The 6,942-nt window shown below is 37.7% G+C and overlaps 1 long non-coding RNA gene across 1 annotated transcript in view; it reads right to left on the reverse strand.

Annotated features, from left to right (window-relative positions):
* Nucleotides 1–5,733, reverse strand: part of LOC147575017 (uncharacterized) — a 120,945-nt gene extending 115,212 nt beyond the window's left edge. Inside the window, exon 1 of the long non-coding RNA XR_015243338.1 lies at nt 5,575–5,733. This is a non-coding gene — a long non-coding RNA (uncharacterized LOC147575017). The remainder of the gene's footprint in view (nt 1–5,574) is intronic.
* Between the last annotated feature and the right edge of the window lie 1,209 nt (nt 5,734–6,942).

Raw genomic sequence — 6,942 nt, forward strand, 5'->3', positions numbered from 1 at the left:
AATCTAAACCTAGCATCATTCCATTATCACTGTAATCTAGATGGAAAAGTTGATTCAACATTATAAAATCTATTAATATATTTTATCATATTGTCATATTTAAGGATAAAAGTAATCTCAATAGATGCAGGAAAAAATACCCAGCACAGTTTAACCTCTATTTGTGAGTAACAATGTCAATTCTTAAGAGGACAGTAACTTTTTTTTTCTAACACACATTTCAGCTTTAGTGAGGTATAACTATTTTATAACTATTTATTTTATAAATAAAACTCTACATATTTAAAGTGTAAAGAGTGATGATTTGATATACATATACATTGTTAAATGATTACAACAATCAAGTTAACTAACACATCTATTACTTTGTATAGTTATTCTTTGTGTGTGTGTGGTAAGAACAGGTAAAGCTACTCTCTTAACTAATTTCAAGTATACAATATAGTATTAACTATAGTCACCATGCTGTACATTAGATGCCCAGAACTTAATCATCTTATAACTGGAAGTGTGTACTCTGTGACCAACATCGCCCCATTTCCCCCACCTCCCACCCCTGGCAACTACCAATCTACTATTTCTTTTATTTATTTATTTATTTATTTATTTATTTATTTATTTATTTATTTAATTTTTTTCTTACATTTATTTATTTATTTTTGAGAAACAGAGGCAGAGCGCAAGCAGGGAATGGGCAGAGAGGGAAGGAGACACAGAATCCGAAGCAGGCTCCAGGATCCAAGCTGTCAGCACACAGCCCAACGCAGGGCTCAAACTCACAAACTGTGAAATCATGACCTGAGCTGGAGTCAGATGTTCAACCGACTGAGCCACCCAGGCACCCCTCTTTTATTTTTATTTTTTAATTTTAAGTAGGTTCAACACCCAACGCGGGTCTTAAACTTACAACGCTGAGATCAAGAGTTGCATGCTCCACAGACTGAGCCAGCCAGGCATCCCTCTCTATTTCTTTGAGTTCAACTGTTTTGTATTTGTTTTTTAGATCCCACATGTATGTAAGTGAGATAATACAGTATTTGTCTTTTTCTCTCTGGTTTATTTCACTGAGTATAATGTCTTCTCAGGTTTGTCCATGTGGTCACAAATGGGAAGATTTCATCCTTTCTCATGGCTGAATTATATTCTATTATATATAATAGATATGATGTATTTTATGATATTATATTATTATGTTATATAAATATATAATTATATATATACTATATTATATATGTAATATATCACATTTTCCTTATCCATTCATCCATCCATGTACACTTAGATTGTTTGTATATCTTGGCTATAGTAAATAATACTGCAATAAACATGAGAGTGCAGATATTTCTTTCTGATTTTGTTTCCTTCAGATACACATCCAGAAGCAGGACTGCTGGATAATATAGTTCTATGGTTAGTTATTTGAAGAATGTCCATACTCTTTTCCATAATGACTGTATCAGTTTACATACTTAATTGGTAGAGAAACATGAAATATTCATAGACAGAAATACTCAATCTATTAAAGATATTGATTCTCCCTAAATTAATAGATTTAATGCAATATCAATCAACATCTCTGTAAGATTTGTGTGTGTGTGTGTGTGTGTGTGTGTGTGTAATTGACAAGCTAATTCTGAAATTTATATTAAAAGACAAAAAGAAACTAAGATACTCCTGAAAAGCAAACACGACAGGGGAATTTGCCTAGGGACAGAGTAGGACTTGTTTGAAGTTCTACTAATTAAGGCTCTTTAGATTGCTGCAGCTATAGGCAAACTAATGGAATCAAACAGAAAGTTAAGTGATGGGATAGGCATTTATATAAGCAATATACAACAAAAATGACACTGCAGAACAAAGATGGAAAGGATGGATAAATACATGGAACCTGCCATTGGAAAAATAAAAGAACATGTTTCCTTATACTACATGTAAAAATTAATTTAAAATTTAAATTTTAGAAAAGGGGAATATATATGTGACTTTGAAGTGTAAAAATATGAAAAAAGATAAATAAGTACAAATCAAAAAGGGAAAGACTGATACAGCTAATTACATTTTTTAAATTAAGAGCTATGTTCATCAATAGCATAAAGAAAGTGAAACTACAGCTTGCCACACATTTGGAAAAGGTATCTGAGGCATTTAACAACAATAAAAAGCATTAGTATCTAAAATATATTGATTAGGGGCACCTAGCTCAGTCAGTTAAGTGTCCAACTAAAGTGTCAAGTCACAATCTTGCGGTTCGCGAGTTCTAGCCCTGCGTCGGGCTCTGTGCTGACAGCTCAGAGCCTGGAGCCTGCTTCAGATTCTGTGTCTCTGTCTCTCTCTGCCTCTTCCCATGCTTGCACTCTGCCTCTCTCAAAAATAAACATTAAAATTTAGTTAATTAAAAAATAAAATATATTGATTATAGAGCATGTAGCTACATGTAATAATGAACAAAGTTGTGGGCAGATATTTCATGGAAGCAGAAACATAAGAACCAATAAACATTTTTTAAAATGCCCATTTAAAAAGGAAATGCCAAACAATACAGCATAAGATAACAATTTGCATTGGAAATGTCTAATAATATTGATTGTTGTAAAGGGCATAGAGCGACAGCAACTCTCATATCATGCCAATTGAATGTAAATTGATCCAAACACAGTGAAAGTACACTGGTATTAACTCCCAAATTTTAAAAGCCCTAAATTCAGCAATTATATTTCTAGGAATATCGCCTAGGAGAAACTTGTGCATATAGAGTAGGAGACATTCTATTCAGATGTTTCCAGCAACACTGATTTTACTAGCAATAAACCATGAACATTTCCAATTCCTGTAATCAGTAGAATGGATACATTGCAGTACAGTCATTATATGGAATATTATACAGCAGAAAGAAAAAAGTAGTGCAAAATTCAACATAGATTAATTTAAAACCATAAGATTGATTGCAAGTAGTAATTCATGAGGAAATACATATAGTATGATTCCATTTATGTAAAGGTATAAAGCAGATACAGTAAACAGAGGCATAGATTTGTAGAGAATTCAGTACAGAAGAACAAGGGATAGTTAATAAATAAAAATAAGGGACAGTTAATAAGGGATTTGTTAATAATAAAAGCAAAATTCAGAATAGTGGTTAACCTCTGGAAGCTGAGAGCGGGATAATGGAATGCATACAGGGAAAGGCACACAGGCAGCTTGAACGGTTCTGTAATGTTCTAATTTTGAAGTCGGATGGAGTATACACGGTTGTTTTCTTAATGCTCCTTTATCTATTTTTTTAATTTTTTATTATTTATTTTATAGATAGAGAGAGACAAAGTGTGAGCAGGGGAGAAGCAGAGAGAGAGGGAGACACAGAATCTGAAGCAGGCTCCAGACTCTGAGCTATCAGCACAGAGCCCGACTTGGGGCTCAAACTCATGAACCATGAGATCATGACCTGAGCTGAAGTCGGACCCAGGTGCCCCATCCTTTATCTATTCTACCTATCTATCTTCTCTATATTATCTATCATCTATCTACAACACACATTAGATATACATCTTGTATACATGACATAGAATATTTCATAAGAAAAAAAAACAAACAAAAAATTATGTAGGAACTTGACAGCAAATAAAAAAATGATAAAGGAAAATCCAGAAAAAGTAGCATGAACAAAGGTATAAACATGTAAAAAGCATTTATGTATGTTTGTACTTTTGAAGACTGACACCTAGTACAAGTATATATTCTTGAGCTTAAAGTTTCAGAGTCAACTGAAAGCAGATGAAGCCATCACTGGTTAGATATGTGCCCCTTTGGGTAGTCAACTGAAGATGAGCTCCCCTGTCTTGTTTCCCCTTTCCCAGATATCTAGGCATGTGTTAGGTACAATCTATATTCTGCTCTCAGGGGAAAGAGAACATCTTAAGAGGGGTGGAAGTGAGTTGAGGCTGGAGGAGCTCTAGTTTGTTTGACGGAAGAACATAGGGCAAGATAAAGGACGCCTAGCTCAGGTTGACATTAATAATGTGTCACCAGTGCTGACTGCCATGCTTGGCACATAGTTATGCTCAATAAACATTTGGGGGAATGAATGAATGAATGGAGCCTTTGACAATGAGGCGTCCTGGGAACACTTCTCCTTTGTTAAGACTGTCTTGTTCTCTTTTCTTTTTTTGGCTATTCTCACTGTGGCTAGAGAAACTTTATAACTTTTTTCCCCTTTCCTTTTCAGTAGCCAGTAGGGGTGGGAAGACTTGAAGAGGTCCAAGACAAACTGTGAATGGCCTTGATTTCCAATGGTCCTCACAGAGTGCTGACAGATGTCTGACATGAGAGCGAGATTGGAGAAGCTGCCAGCTGGGGCCAGGAGCCAACCTCCTTTTCTGAGGAAATCTCCATAGATGGTGGTAGATCAGATGCCACTGCGTGCAAACTCTGGGCTCTTTCTTCCCTCCACTTTACCCTTATTTGTCCACTGCACATCTACTTTCATCCCCTACCTAATCATTCTCTTTCGCTTATGCTTCTAAAATGAGCCCTTTATGTGCCTCTGCTTGGGTTAGTTTCTTCTTGCACTCTTTGGACCATTGTTTCTCCTCTTGGCTGGGAGGATACACAAGAAACTGGGGGCATGGCTGAGACAACATGACTTGATTATAAATCTCATGCTTTTGAGAGTTCAATTTTTCCTCTCATAGTGTAATTTCTCTCTAGATTTACTTTCTTTTTAAAAATGTTATTATAATCATTCTTTAATAAAAATATGATACAAGCTCAGTATAGGTGAAATTCAGAGAGATATAAAAGATATAAACCTATAAAAATCATCCAGAGATAACAGTTGTTACACGTTTTTGGGGGAATACTATTCTAGTCTCCTTTTGTTTGATTTCTGCCTGTTGGAAATTAAGGAAATAAATTGGAAATTTATTTTGGAAATAAATTCCCCCTTTCCAGGTTATAACAAGCACTGGAAAGAGAAACAAGGTGTCAAATGTGGAGGTAATAATAACAGAGGCTTAATAATTTCAAACTTGTGGGTGTCCTTTCTAGGGCAAGATTAGAGAATGTAGCTGACATCTCATGTTAATAAGAGGTCCTCCTAATAACCCATTTGCCACACCTATGCCCTCAGATCTACTGTGGGGAGAATTATGTCGGACTGTACTCACCTAGTCAGCTCTATGGAAAATACGCCTACCTCACAAACAAAGAATGTAAAGCAGAGGAAAAAGAGTGAATCATGGAAATCTGGGCTCAGCTCTAGGAGGTTGACCCTAAGCACTTCTGTAGGTGTTCTTAGCAACTGGAAGCAGGAAAACCAAAGAGAAACCCAAGCTCTTCTTTCAAATCTACAAGGCAGAGATAAAGTGGCCTCACCCATTAGTACAAGTTTCTGTTTGTAGTAGGAAGGATCAAATCAGAGAAACAGAAACCATACCCATAAGTTTAGCAGAGAGAATTTAATAGAGGGAATTGAGAAGGAAAAAGGAAAACAAAAAGAAATAGGTTATAAAGGAGTAACTTCGAGAAGCAGGTAACAAGGTATAAGGAACAAAGAAAGGAGGTTAGGATTATCCATACCTCGAAGCATAAAGTGGTCCTGTGGGTACCAGCCAGCAGATATTGGGATATCAGGAGCTTGCAAAAGGAATTTCACAGAGCTATGACTTAGATCTCCAAGAAGTACAGTCTGGCTGGAGCTGGTCTTTCTAAGGGTTCGTGACAGAACTGGTTCTTCGTGCTGGGGAGAGTCTGGAAGCTAGAGCTAACTGCCACTACACGGGGAGGAGTCACTCCTCAAGCCAGGCTGGTGAGAAAAGTAAGTAATCCAGAGGAATAAGCCCCTTCACTCTCCTCCAGACCAAGGCTATTTCTAGAACCTAATGGGAGGAGAAGTGGCAAAGGAGGGATGTGGTTTGCAAAGCCTAGTCCCCAGAATCACAGTACGGAGCATAGATAGGTGCTTTGGAGTGAAGACTCACTAAGAGATTGGGACACAGCCAAATGGACATGAAGGTCAGCGATGTAGCCACTCTGCAGAAACAAGATGGACCCCCCACCCAAAATGTGGCTGAGATGTAGAGACTGACGACACAAGATACACTACTTGCACACACTGAGAAGCTTTGAAAAGACTTATTACTCATATACTTACTTTTCTGGGGAGAGCAAGGTAGGCTCCCCAGATGGTCTGGAAATGAGCTCCAGAGTACAGTAAAAGGCGACTGGTGTGGGTTTGTTATTGTGGCCCAGGAATAGGCCGGGGTGAGGGCTACCCTATGTGAGCAGGGCTTTGATTGGTTGGAATCTGCCAGTTTACCCACAGGAGGCAGCATCAGCTTTCTTACCAGCTTGCTTAGATGTGGAGCAGATGGGAAAGAGGGAAGGCTGAGACTTAAGAGCCATTATCAAACATCAAAAAATGGAGTCAGATACTTCATTACACTCAGAAAACAAAATAGCCACTTTTCCTCCTGAAATGGTTGAAAGTGCTCCTGTTGGCATTCTCCAAGTTGAGAATGTTTACAGGTCGATGGTGGAATGGAAGAAGGGGAAAGATTCCCTCTTCCAGCACCCAACTCGAGTACCTGCTCTACGTCGCAACTGGGAGCTTCTACTCCTTACATAATATATTCTGAACATCTTATCAGGTTATCCACTGTTTTTATAACATGATAGCTTTTGATAGCTGCCTGCTATCCCATCTTTGGTTATTTGGATAAACTATGCTTTATATTATACTAGTTCCCCAAATGATAGGCATTTCGACTGTTTCCGGGCTTTTTTTTTTTTTAGTTTATTTGTTTATTTTGAGAAAGAGAGAAAGAGCATGAGTGGGGCAGGGGCAGGGGCAGAGAGAGAGAGAGAGAGAGAGAGAGACATGACAGAGACATGAGAGAGAAGCCCAAGCAGGCTCCTTGCTCTCAGTGCAGAGCCAACTCGGGGCTC

Source organism: Puma concolor, chromosome D4 (genome assembly GCF_028749965.1).
Source record: "Puma concolor isolate L17-30 chromosome D4, mPumCon1.1.hap2, whole genome shotgun sequence".
NCBI lineage: Eukaryota > Metazoa > Chordata > Mammalia > Carnivora > Felidae > Puma > Puma concolor.